This window comes from Onychomys torridus, unplaced genomic scaffold, assembly GCF_903995425.1.
Source record: "Onychomys torridus unplaced genomic scaffold, mOncTor1.1, whole genome shotgun sequence".
NCBI classification, from domain to species: domain Eukaryota; kingdom Metazoa; phylum Chordata; class Mammalia; order Rodentia; family Cricetidae; genus Onychomys; species Onychomys torridus.
The window spans coordinates 46,894-60,863 of NW_023411189.1; the positions used below are offsets into that span (position 1 = coordinate 46,894).

At 37.6% G+C, this 13,970-nt stretch overlaps 1 long non-coding RNA gene across 1 annotated transcript in view; it reads left to right on the forward strand.

Moving 5' to 3' along the window:
- Positions 1–869: 869 nt before the first annotated feature.
- The window catches only part of LOC118575001, a 45,707-nt gene continuing 32,606 nt past the window's right edge, over positions 870–13,970 (forward strand). The window contains exons 1-4 of the long non-coding RNA XR_004943829.1: positions 870–931; positions 2,766–2,822; positions 3,152–3,239; positions 11,319–11,410. This is a non-coding gene — a long non-coding RNA (uncharacterized LOC118575001). The remainder of the gene's footprint in view (positions 932–2,765; positions 2,823–3,151; positions 3,240–11,318; positions 11,411–13,970) is intronic.

Genomic DNA, 13,970 nt, shown 5'->3' on the forward strand with positions numbered 1-13,970 from the left:
GTTAAATAAGAAACACAGAACCAATTGCAGAGTTAAAAATCACGAGGTCAGAGCAAGAGCAGAAAACCTTACCCTTCACTGCTTCTGCTGTTCTTCCTCTCTGCAAGAGACCTACTTCTGTGTGTCCTGTCTATTTAAAAACTTTCTGTTCTCCTCTCTCATTGGTTGTAAACCCAGCCACATGATCTCCTCGTCACTGCCTGTTTGTACAGACCTCCAGGTCTTCTATGGTTGGTATTGAGATTAAAGGCGTGTGTCTGCCATGCTGGCTGTGTCCTTGAACACACAGAGATCCACCTAGCTTTGCCTCCCAAGTGCTGGGATTAAAGGCCTGCCCCACTACTGCTCAGCTTCTGCTCTGGCTTGCTCTGACCTCAAGGCAACTTTATTGACATACAAATAAAATCACATTTCAATACAAATAAAATATCACTATACCTCTCCTCTCTCTCAACAATTGGATTCCTGGAGCTCAGCCTGGTGCCTGGCCGTGGATCTCTGCATCTGCCTCTGCCTCCATCAGTTACTGGACAAAGGCTCTATGATGACAGCTAGGTTATTTGCTGGACTGGTCACCAGAGTAGACTGGTCCAGGCACCCTCTGGAACACTGCCAGCAGACCAAGGTGGGGTCATCCTTGTGGATTCTTGAGAGCCTCAACAGCACCCTGCGTCTTCCTGTTCCCATAATGTCCTCATCTGTCATGGTATCTTTCTTCCTCCCCTCCCACTCTGTCCCTGTTTCACCTTGACCCTCGCATTCACCTATGTTCTCATCCCCCACACTTTGCCCTCTGCCACCCCCTCACACACCCAGTTCACTCATGTAGATCTCATCCACTTCTCCTTCACAGGATCATCCATGTGTCCCTCCTGGAGCTGTGGGTTGCAGTCTGGCCATGCCTCCCCTCACATCCAGTATACGCTTATGAGTGAGTACAAACTATGTTTGCCCTTCTGAGTCTGGGTTACCTCACTCAAAGTGATATTTTCTAGTTCCATCCATTTTCATGCAAATTTCATGATGGCATTGTTTTTTTACTGCTGAGTAGTACTCCATTGTGTATATGTGCCACATTTTCTTTATCCATTCTTCAGTGGAGGGGCATCTAGGTTGTTTCTAGGTTCTGGCTGTTATGAATAATGCTGATATGAACATTGTTGAGCATGTGTCCTTGTGGTAAGATTGAGCATTCCTTGGGTATATGCCCAAGAGTGGTATAACTGGGTCTTCAGGAAGACTTATTCCAAATTTTTCTGAGAAACCACCATAGTGATTTCCAGAGTGGTTGTACAAGTTTGCATTCCCACTAACAGTGGAGGAGTGTTCTCCTTGCTCCACATCCTTTCCAACATAAGCTGTCTTCAGTGTTTTTGATCTTAGCCATTCTAACAGTTGTAAGATGGTGTCTTAGAGTTGTTTTGATTTGCATTTCCCTGATGACTAAGGATGTTGAGCAATTCCTTAAATATCTTTCAGATATTTGAGATTCTTCTGTTCAGAATTTTTTTGTTTTGTTTTGTTTTTTTGAGACAGGGTTTCTCTGTAGCTTTGGAGCCTGTCTTGGACTATCTCTCTATAGACCAGGCTGGCCTCAAACTCACAGAGATCCACCTGCCTCTGCCTTCTGAATGCTGCAATTACAGGTGTGCAGCACCACCGCCCAGCTCAGAATTCTTTGCTAAGCTCTGTAGCCCCCTTTTTAATTGGATTGTTCAGTATTCTTATATCTAGTTTTTTAAGGTCTTTATTTTGGAGATCAGCCCTTTGTCTGATGTGGGGATGGTGAAGATCTTTTCCCATTCTCTAGGCTGTCATTTGGTCTTATTGATCGTGTCCTTTGCTCTATAAAAGTTTCTCAGTTTCAGGAGGTCCCATTTATTAATTGTCACTCTAGTGTCTGTGCTACTGGTATTGCATTTAGGAAGTGTTCTGCTATGCCAACTCGTTCCAGACCACTTCCTACTTTCTCTTCTATCAACTTCATTGTAACTGGATTTATGTTGAGGTCCTAGATCCACTTGGACTTGAGTTTTATGCATAGTGACAGATATGGATCTATTTGTAATCTTCTGCATGTTGACATCGAGTTATGCAAGCACCATTTGTTGAAGATGTTTTCTTTTTTCCATGGTACAGTTTTGGTTTCTTTGTCAAAAATCATACGTTCATAGGTGTGTGGATTAATGTCAGGGTCTTCAATTCAATTCCATTGGTCCACATGTTGGTTTTTATGCCAGTACCAAGCTGTTTTTACTACTATAGCTCTATAGTAGAGCTTGAGGTCAGGGGTCATGATGCCTCCAGAGGTTGCTTTATTATTCAGGATTCTTTGAGCTATCCTAGGTTTTATTGTTTTTCCATATAAAGTTAAGTATTGTTCTTTCCAAATCTATGAAGAATTGTGTTAGGATTTTGATGGGGATTGCATTGAATCTGTAGATTACTTTTGGTAAAATTGCCATTTTTACTATGTTGAGTCTACCTATTTATGAGAATGGGAGGTCTTTCCAATTTCTGATATCTTCTTCAATTTCTTTCTTCAGAGACTTAAAGTTCTTATCATACAGGTCTTTCATTTGCTTAGTTAGAGTTACCCAAAGTACATTTCTTAATGTACTTGTATGAGTAGACCATTTTATTCCTCATTGTCTGTCCTTTTAAAGAGTAGTTCTCTTACAGGTGGGTCATTTTATCATTAGATTATCATGTGCTCCTTGTAGGGCTTCTGTTCTATTCACTATCCCACTGTTTCCATTTTCTAGGATTCATGGCAGGGAAGGAACAAGAGGTCAGGACTGTTTGATCAACTGAAAAAAAAGGTACTCCAAAATAAACAATACTGGAAGTATTTTTCTCTTAAAATCTTAGAGCAAGGAGAGAATCTCACTTAACTGGTAATGCACAATTAGGATGAAAGAGCATACCTAGACAATTATATTTACATGGTGGGATGCCAAAGCCTTACTAGTGTCCACAGCTTTCTTAGACATTTTTCCTTTCTGTGTGGTTTTGGTGGTAGCATAAAAGTATTCAGTTGGTCATACTGTAACTAAGAGTTATTTGATGGGTATTTATGCACAGACCCAAGGAGGTATGGACCAAGAGGCTCATTCTGCAACTCAAGGGTGGTATTTGATTTTCTTTAAAGGCTGGGCACTAAAGACTAGTTGCAAAGAATGGATAATTTCATGGACCATGATGAGGAAGATTGAAGAGGCAGAGGAATGACATCACTTGTGAGTATGCTACTATCATTTCACAATAAAGGGTGAGTTTTTATGCAAATATCTTTGGGAACAACACAAAATTGTGATGATTGGTGATAATGTAATTATAATTGTAACAATGCATTATTAACTGAATATATATCCAGAAAGTATTAGTTAATTTGTGTTATATTATTGATATTTCACTGGTTCATGTGTAATCAATGTAGAGTAGAATGTAATATCCCCAGTTCTATTCCTTTACCCATGAAATATGCACTCATGGACAGATGCATACATATGTTCATAAGATAAAAGGATTGACAGTTATGTCAATGACACATTTTGACAGTATAGTCATCTCCCCCAAATAACTGAGTTTTTGGTTTGTATACAACTAAATTAGGTTTGTAGGATCTGTACATGCTTATGTTATTGAGTCCTAAGAACATATCAGCACACCTTCACTGCCTTGTCTCTTGCTAAATCTGAGCTAAGATCCTGTAGGAAAGAGAAAAAAGCAAAAACTAGAAACCATTGATTCTCTTAAGTCTTTTGTAGCTTCTTACCTCTGAGCTTCTTCTAACCTATGAAGAATATTTCTTTTTATAGTCATCTCCTCTGGAATGAGACGTTCACATCTGTAAGAAGGAGGAAAGCTCTTAGCATTCAGATATCATTTTGAATGATATCCTTCAACAGGCACATAAAGTTAGGACTTATTTCTACTTTCTTCTAAGATCAATGAGTATATCCGTAGTTAAGTACTCTATTAGGTTGTCTGTATTTTTTCGTATGTAATATTTATATTTTTGTGTGCAATGTTAAATTTATAATATAAACACTACTTCCCTCTACTCTGATATGTTACTTCACACACTCCTACTTCATTCGCTCACTCTTTAATCTCCTCCTAATGACTGAACCTTCCTCAAAAGCAAGCCTTTCCTACGATCCACTTCACTGTGCTGTTATGTGTGTTAATGCAGTTATTTTGATTTGTCTGTGCTGTCCTTTGGAATAAAAAACTGTATTCTTTTATTTTCACCATCTTGTTGCTCTCATGCCTCTCTAGTTATTTTTTCCAACCAAATTTCTCTTCTTGTGTTGAATCTGAAAGGAAAGTAAAGGGTCAGAAGTGATGGTCAATTCACATAAAGAAGAGCCAATGCAACAGAGCATTTTACGCAAATAGAAACTTTTCTTTTTGGTATTTTGAGACAGGGTTTCTCTGCATAGCTTTGTGCCTTTCTTGGAACTCACTGGGTAGCCCAGGCTGGACTCAAACAAACAGAAATCCACCTGGTTCTGCTTCCTGAGTGCTGGGATTAAAGGCATGCACCACCACCAACCAGATCAAAATAGAAACTTTTGAGTGAGACACTCATTACAGGATTTTCTCTCACGTTTGCTCAGGAGCTCTAGCATAGCTAAGGTTTTCCTGTGGTCCAGCCTGTTTCCTGTGTCCACAGGGCAACTTGGACCCAAGTAAACACACAGAGGCTTATGGTAATTAAAACTGCTCGGCCATTAGCTAAGGCCTCCCACTAACTAATTCTTACACTTAAATTAACCCATAATTCTTATTTATGTTTATTCATGTGGTTTGTTACCTTTTCTCAGTTTTGCCTTCACATCTTGCTTCCTCTGTGTCTGGCTGGCAACTCCTGACTCAGCCTTCTTGTTCCCAGCATTCTCCTCTCTGCTTGTCCTATCTATACTGTACTTCCTGCCTGGCTACTGACCAGCATTTTATTTATCAACCAAATCAGAGCAACACGCATTTACAGCATACAGAAGGACATTCCCATTACTCTAGGCTGAAATTTTCATAGATTTCTTCAGCACTGCTTTTGATGTTTTGGTAATACAGGTATGTTTATTGATGGTTCTGTAAGTAATCCCACTAAACCCAGTGGTTCACCAGCCTAGGCATGATGGTTTCTTGTTAAATTCCTGTCCTGGCATGCATGTCCTACCTGGACCTACAGATTGTTCCTTATGTCTCTTCAGGAAAAGAGAAACAGCAGGAAAATATACCTAGATTTAACTTGTCTCATAACCATCTGTAATGAGATTTGGTGTCAACTTCTGGTGTGCTAGCATACATGCAGGCTGAAATATATATAACAAATAAATCAATCTTAAAAAAGAATATTTCCTTACAAATGACAAATGCATTTTAAATTGTTATCAAATAATCTTTACATTTAGATGCTACTTGTTCTCATTGGTGCTCTCTTTGCTACTCAATTAGGTTTACAACTCATATATACTTGTGATCCTTCTGATTCAGGCTCTAGTGAGCTTTGATTATAGGAACAATACCAAGCTCAGCAGATATTACTGTAATATATTTAATTTATTATACCGAGTTTCAGTGTGCTTCCCAGTATGACTTGAATCTCATCACTTAGGCCATGCTTGCTCCTCTGGATCTTAAGGAGCTTACAGTATAGATATAGGATACCAAATTCACTCATTATAGTATTAAACCAATTGCCTTTCACCATTTAGTTTTGAGTATTGATTGCTTGCATATAAAACCCAATTTAATTGTTTATTTTTGTTTGCATTACTACTTTACTGAAGTTATTTTTTACACTAAGAATATCAATATTTTTCTACATACAAGGTTACATTCATCACAAAGTTTTAGATTATTTTTGTTGCTTTAAGATTTAGATATTTAAGAATAAAATGCTCAGTGTTCATTTTTTCCAGTTTCTGCCATGAATATGTGGTATAGGACTATGTCTCATGCAAAGTGCCAAGAGTGGATATCATTGACAAGAAAAAGTAATAGAAGTACATAAACAAAGAAAGATATATGCACATATAGGAACCCATAAGTGCACAAATTTGGAAACTATAATATATAAGCCATATTCCAATAATGTTAAAAAAGTATTACTAGGGAAAAACAAAAACTCCATCAATACAATTGAGTTAACTTTTTGTTGACTGACTGCTCCTTGACAAGGGTATACTTTTTAATGCTGTTTGCATCCCAAGTGAGACTTCACTTGGAAAACATCCATTTTTTTTTTCTTTGTGAATATTGGTAAACTGGAGACAGCTCCTTGGTTAGGGATAGGAAATCATGACTTCCCTTTTCCAGTGCTGGGTCCCCAACTGTATTATTCTTGTGTAGGTTCTGTGATTACTGCCATTATTTCTGTGAGTTCATGTGTTTTTCAGTCCTGTTCCTTCTAGAAACCTTGCTTCATTTTGTCTTCCAACCCTACTGGCTCTTTAATTATTTTAGCTTCCTCTTCAGCAAATATTTTTAAAAACATACAATTTTTTAAAATTAAGAAATAGTAGTTTTATTTCTGCCAAACCCTTGCATATATATATATATATATATATATATATATATATATATATATTTGCTTAACACCTAAAAATATCAATTGTATAGGTATACACACACACACACACACACACACACAGAGACAGAGAGACAGAGAGAGAGAGAGAGAGAGAGAGAGAGAGAGAGAGAGGAGAGAATGGTCTAATCCAGTGTAATAATTCATGAATATAATCATATCACATGAAGCAACTGACAGGGAGGTTGCAAGGTGTCAACAGCCTGTTGTATTTGGATATCCAGAGTCACAGTCAGAAGGTCCCATACAGAAATGGCAACTTACTTGTAGATAACTATGGTAAAGCCCCAAGTAGCAGATAGAAGTTCAGCCCACAAGCACTACTGGCTGTTTTATCTGCTGTCAATTCCAGCCAGAGCTGTCTCATTTCCTGTTATGACTGCTGTTTACCCATTCTTTATTTCTATAAACACAGCAGACATTAGAGGCAACCAGCACTAATATGAATCCATGCACTATATCAGGATCAGGAGAAATGGTCAAGTGAAAAAGAATAGAGACAAGTCAGGAAAGCACATGTGAGAATGGGTGTATTTCACCACATAGAGATTTCAGAAGAAGAAGTTTCCATTCTTCAAATTTGATGGGATAATGTATTGATAATGAGATCTGGAAAAGAATAGGGAAGGATGAGATTAAGAAACATGTAGAGATAATAGATAAATACAGGCACATGGAGAAATAATACAAAGGAGGGAAAAGTCCATTCCATTTTTTGCTCACACAAGGAGCAATATAGAAGGGAAGCAATTAAAGTGTCTCAGAGGAGGGTCCATTAAAGATGTCACAGCAAAACTTAGGAGAAGCCAAATGTCTAGAACACAAGAGAGGTATTTGCTGATAGTAATTTCAAGCATGCTATGTGAAGGTGAAACTGTTAATACTATGAAAGGATTACCAAGTATATAATCAATAAAATAATTTGGGATATTATCTCCTCATTGGAGGAAGAGCTAAGGAGACTTTCTAAAGAATCTTTACATGTTTTGTTGTAAGTATTGAAAAGATTGTTGATTTATGTCATTGTTGTTAATCACATAATGCTAGGCCTTTAGAGTTTTGGCTTTTTTCACTGACCACCATAATTTCAGAATCATCTATTGTATCTCCACTATTACCTTATTGTATGGAATTTTAAGATTTTAACATAATAATTATTTTAAGTTTTGCCTAGTAAGATGAAATGCAATTGTACAGCTGGCTGGACCATGTGCCTGAATTCTGTAGAATTATAATGCAACTGTTAATAGATATTTGTTATCATTAGACTCCTGTATAAGGAAGAAATGCCCATAACTTTTGTAAGTCAGTTATATTTAGCATGTGAATGAAAATTCAGAAAAGTAAAAGGAATCCTATTGAGTCATTTTTGTAAGAGTGTTCCACAATATTTGACAGATATGGCTTGGATATTCTAAGTAATCACGCAAAGCTGTGAGTTTCAGAACAGAGTATCATCTAGCCTTCCTTAATGAGGGAACATTAGTGGTTACAGTATAAACCATGTAATAAGCTTTTTGCTAAGAGGAAATAGTGAAAGGTAGGGTGAAGGTCATGGCCAATTGAACTACTATGCAGGTCCCACACCAGTTGTGTGGTATGGGCTTTGGTAGGCTTCCTGGTTCACAGAATCCTGATACAATATTATGGGAAACATTGAAAGCCGAGTAATTGACATTTGCTTCTACTTAGGTAGACATTTAGAATGTGAGTGTAAACTCTAAAAGCTTCCATTGGGCAAGATATGTGAGGTATGTGAGGAATGTTGAGTAAATCATCTTCCATGTAGATAAGGTGGAGTTTTTCCTGATCTGGCCAACATAGCTGGAACTGGTCAGGCCTACACAGCTGTAGACAGGAGCAGTAGAATTCTGACATCATATGCAGAAGACTATATAATGGGTGGTATAAATTGGTCACTCCCTATTTCTGTAAACAATTACATTTGTTCTTAGCATGGCTACAATCATAGTTCTATGTACATCAAATAATTTGGTTATTTATGTGGTCACTGGCTATTTAATTTTTATGTCTTAATTATCTTAGGTGTAACTTGTTTCAATAATATTTAAATTCTCATGAGATTGATTTTATAATTTTATCCTTATTACAATTTTGAACTTCACAAAGTATTGTGTTTGCACTGAGCTCTTTTAGTAACAACATTAACTTTAAAATATAAATACGGTCTCTTGAGAGCCAGGTAACCTAATTTTACTGTTCTCTTGTTGCATACTTTTATAAAATAACAGTTCTCTATGTGACTAAGTTTCTTCAAACTTTTGTTTTGTTTTTTTGTTTTTGTTTTTCTTTCATTTTTATTTATTAAGAATTTTTATACTCACTGTACATTACCACCCACAGATCCCACCCCCAGCCCTTCCTCCCAAGCCAACTCACATCCCCACATCCCCCAAATTAAGGTCTCCCATGGGGAGTCAGCACAACCTGGCAAACTGAGCCTAGGCAGATCCAAGCCCCTTCCCACTGCACCAAGGCTGCACAAGGCATCATACCACAGGTACTGGATTCCCAAAGCCTATCCATGCTCGGGAGACAGGTCCCAATCCCCCTGCCTGGGTGCCCCCTAAACAGTTCAAGCCAAACAATGGTCTTCCATATCCAGAGGACCTAGACCAATCCCATGGGAGCTTCACAAGCCACTAGTCTACATTTCATGGGCTTCCACTAGTGTGGACTGTCATCTCTGCATATTTTGCCATCATGATCTTGATGTCCCCCACCTGCATAATCCTTCCTCTTGTTCATCAATTGGATTTCCTAGATCCATGGCCAGGCATCAGGCTCTGGGAATCTTCAAACTTTTGAAGCTTAATAAAGTTACCAAAGAGAAATATTAGTTAATCTATATAAATTAATTCAGTTTTTGGTACCATGGAAGTCTTTTATAACCTTAATCATTCATAAATATCAATAATCAAACATATCACCCTTAAATCCTATTTTCCATAAATATTGTGTAACTAAATCAGACCATCTGTAACTTGACTCTAATCTTCATGTCTTGGTTCTCATTGGTTATGTTATCATTCATAGGACAAAAATCATCAGATAAGAATCAATTCTTATACAAAATACTTGACACTTTATAAATTATAAATTTATCTTTTATTTTATATCTGTTTAAATACTTTCTAATAAATAATGCATAAACATTCATATCTACTTATTTTTTCTTCTTATTTCCCTAATCAAGAGTTGGACACAGCCCCAATGCAGTGGTGCACACCTTTAATCCCAACACTCAGGAAGCCAGGATTATCTCTGTGAGTTCAAGGCCAGCCTGGACTACAGAGTGAGATCCAGGACAGGCACCAAAACAATACAGAGAAACCCTATCTCCAAAAACCAAAAAGAGTTGGATCCAAGTTACAACCTAGTATGGTGTATTAAATTAAGATTACCTGTACATAGACTTTTGAGTATTAACCCTTCTTGTTATAAGTTTTAAGCAAATACTCTTTATTTGGAATTTTACAGTTGTTTCAATACAAGACCACAATGATCTTATGGATCCTACAAGAAAGAAAGCTAACAATTTAGAAATCATGCCAAAGATATCCATGGGGAAACATATTTTAAACAAAACCTAGATAAAGGCAAAGAATTTAGAGGGCTAAACACTTATAATTATATCTAGCCATTTTTTATCTATATAAATTTTCTTGATCAAAAAATTTAAATACCATGATACATAATGGTGACAATAAATTTACTATTTTTTTTGTAAGAAATTTTCCCTAAGTGAAGTGTTAGTCTGTATCTGGCCTAGTGGCAACAAGATTAGAGACACTATGCCTGGTTTAAGCATTTGAAACACAAAGCACAGCCCCAGTTTACTGCCTCCAACAGTTTCTCCAACAAGGCCACACCTCCTAATAAGTGGTACTAGTTAGAGCCCAAGTCTTCAAATCTATGAGTCTATGGGGGACAATCTTATTCAAACCAAGATAGTATCTTAGAACAGTATATTTCCACGTGCTTGTAATTGTTTCTTTGAAATACAAAGTCACAGGAACTATCTAATAATACTGAGAACAGTATAATTTTCATTGGAGGAGATTGAAAAGTCGCCTTAACACAGTGTATATTTAATTATCCTTGTGTACTCACACATGTGCATGCTTAAAAGACTCCTAGAAATACACCATATGGATCATAGTTTGCCAATATCCTATCAAAGCTTAGAATGGCAATTAATTTAAAGTTCACATTGGACATTTTTATTTTATTTATTCTTTGGATATATATACATATATATTTTTTATCATATGTACCCCTTAACCCATCCATGATGCCCATATGAAATCTCAATTCCAGCTTTGTGTCCTCTTTCTATAATAATTTGCTTATTTATCTTTCAAAACCAATGATCAATTTGTGCTTCACATATACATGATGAGTACCCAGAAAAAACAATCATCATTTTCAGCAAGGTGGGGGAAAGAGAAGGAAACAGAGGTAGTGTAGAGATAAAACACCAAAGTGAGGAACAAATTATTAATTGGAATCTAGAACAGTTCTCAAAGACAGCCTTATATGATGGATTTGGAGTAAGTAACATAGATCAAAGGTGGTCACTCTTATCCTGTAACTGAGTGGTAGTTCACATGCATTTCTACATAGACTGTGAGGCTGTGAAATGAGAGAGGCTCAGTCATGATACTTATTTTTTTTTTATCTCTCTTTCTCTGAGAATCTGGCCAGGAGGAAGATTTGCTCCATGTGCATATGTAGATGGATCACATTGATGTTGTGAGAATTGGCAGTCAACTAGAAACCTGAAGGGTGAGTGCTTTGAATTTTTAATGACAACTTGAATTTATAGTCACATGAGTATATAGCATAAAATTGTATGTAGTCAAATTTCTATGTGTCTTATTAAATAAAAAACACAAAGCCAAATATTGTGGTGAAAGTCTTAGAGATCAGGGAAATGGTAATAATTACCAGCTATCCTTACCTCACCATACCACAGCTTCAAAAAGTACCATAACTTCCTGTCTATCAAGGCTTTTATTGCCTTGCTGTTCTGCCCACTAATTGGCTCTTAGCCCATCAACCTCACTTCCTTGTCACTGCCTGTCTGTACAGACTTCCAGGTCTCTGTGGTTGTTACTGGGATTATAGGAATGTGTCACCACACTTGGCTCTGTTCCCTAGTATTGCCTTGAACACATAGAGACCCTGCCTACTAAGTGGTAGGATTAAGGGCATGTGCTATCATGTGTTTACATAAAATGGCTTGCTATTTCCTCTGACCTCCAGGCAAACTTTATTTATTAACATACAAATAAAATATCACGACATTTCACCACAAATAAAATATCACCATATATGTATAAATATATGTATATGTATGTATATATATATATATATATATATATATATATATATATATATATATATATAAAACTTGCTATGTACAAATTTGAAAAACTTTATACATTAACAAACCTTTATGTGATGATATTGAATAGCTCATTTTAACATTAGATCAAAGTGAAATATTGTCACCTGTTTCACACAATTTGTTTTGAAAACATTTTCAATATTATTACATATGCCATTGTTTGTTCAGCTGACACAAAGGTGATAGAACAGTGTTGCTTACTGGCTTGTTCCACCTGAGATGCATAGCCAAATTTCTTAATCTAGGAAGACAAGAAAGGGGGTGGCACCATACATATTAGGCTGGGCACTCCCTATTATTCAATAATGAAGAAAATGCCCCATGGGACTTCCTACAGCAAGATTATATGGTGACATTTTCAATTAAGGTTCCAATTTTCCTGACTCCAGCCTTTGTCAAGTTGAAAATAAACTAGGCAGCACATACATGGTAAGGTTGGGCCAGTGACAGGGACTCTAACTCTGCTACACAATGATAAATTCAAGTCACTCTCTATGACCCTCCCATGCCTTCAATATCAGAACTACTGAGTGACAAGTCTATTTCCAAATTTAGCTGCTAGCATGAGTTGCAGCCTTGGCAGGAAACAGCTTGTGTGTACTAATGGTCAGGATACACTTGCTGGAAGACATCACCTCTATGATGCTGGTCTCTTCTTAATCAAGTCTGATTCTGCAGCCCCATCTGACCAGCATCCATTGTACCAGCAACGCAAAGAATTTGTTCAAGGCAAGGTTTCTCCATGTAGCCCTTGGTTGCTGTGGATATTGCTCTGTGTAAATAAAGTTCTGATTGGCCAGTGGCCAGGCAGAAAGTATAGGCGGGACAAGAGAGAAGAGAATTCTGGGAAGTAGAAGGTTGGAGAGAGACACCGCCAGCCGCCGCCATGAGAAGCAACATGTAAAGACATTGGTAAGTCACGAGCCATGTGGCAAAGTATAGACTAACAGAAATGGGTTAATTTAAGATAGAAGAAGTAGATAACAAGCAGCCTGCCACGGCCATACAGTTTATAAGCAATATAAGTTTCTGTGTGCTTTCTTGGTTGGGTCTGAGAGACTGTGGGACTGGTGGGTGAGAGAGATTTGTCCTGACTGGGCCAGGCAGAAAAACTCTAACTACAAATGGCGCCCAACGTGTTTGCAAGAGTTTCCACCTAAAACCTGAGAAAAAAGATTCTAAAACAGAGCTAAAAACAGCTTCCTAATTGTTTCTCTCAAGTTAGCGGCAGCCTGCCGGTTTGAGCTACTATGGCGGGTTCCGGGCGTGTGAGTCTGACCTGCAGTGCGGCGGGAATGAGGAATCTACAAGGGTCACTTTACTCTGCTGCATGGTGGATTTAGCCTTTGCTAGTTAAAAAAAAAGTTTCTGGGCTATGCACTACTTTGATAGAACTGCTTCTAGACCCAGAGCTGGTGGTAAACTGTACCACCGCCATGTTGGGAAGCTGAGGTGGGCGGAGTCAGCAGCCACAGTGGCATTTCAGTCTTACAAAGATGGATATTACACAGAGAATCTGGTTTGTCTTGTCTTTGGGATTTTTAACAGAAAAAGATTTCATCGTAAAAACTGTTGAGTTAAACAAATATGTAAATTTTAAAGGTACCTTGACTTCAAAATTTGGATATAAGGATATGTTGCTTTGGAAAAGAGTCTCTGCTTTTGTTTCCACAGAAAGCCAGAGGCTATGGATTTGTTCCAGATTAAGATACATCAGGTTTGATCAGCCAAGACCACCTGAAAGGTCTCCGAAGACACCATGGCCCAGATGATCCAACATCCAGAAAGCTTTCAAGGCAACTGGCTCAGAGGTTCACCCTAACGGACTACTCCATAATCCTAAAATTTTCTTTGTGTCCCCATAAGATACAGCGCCCCCCTCCAGCAGAAAGTAGTAAGAGAAACTACGCCCACATTCCCAAAATTATCAAGCTG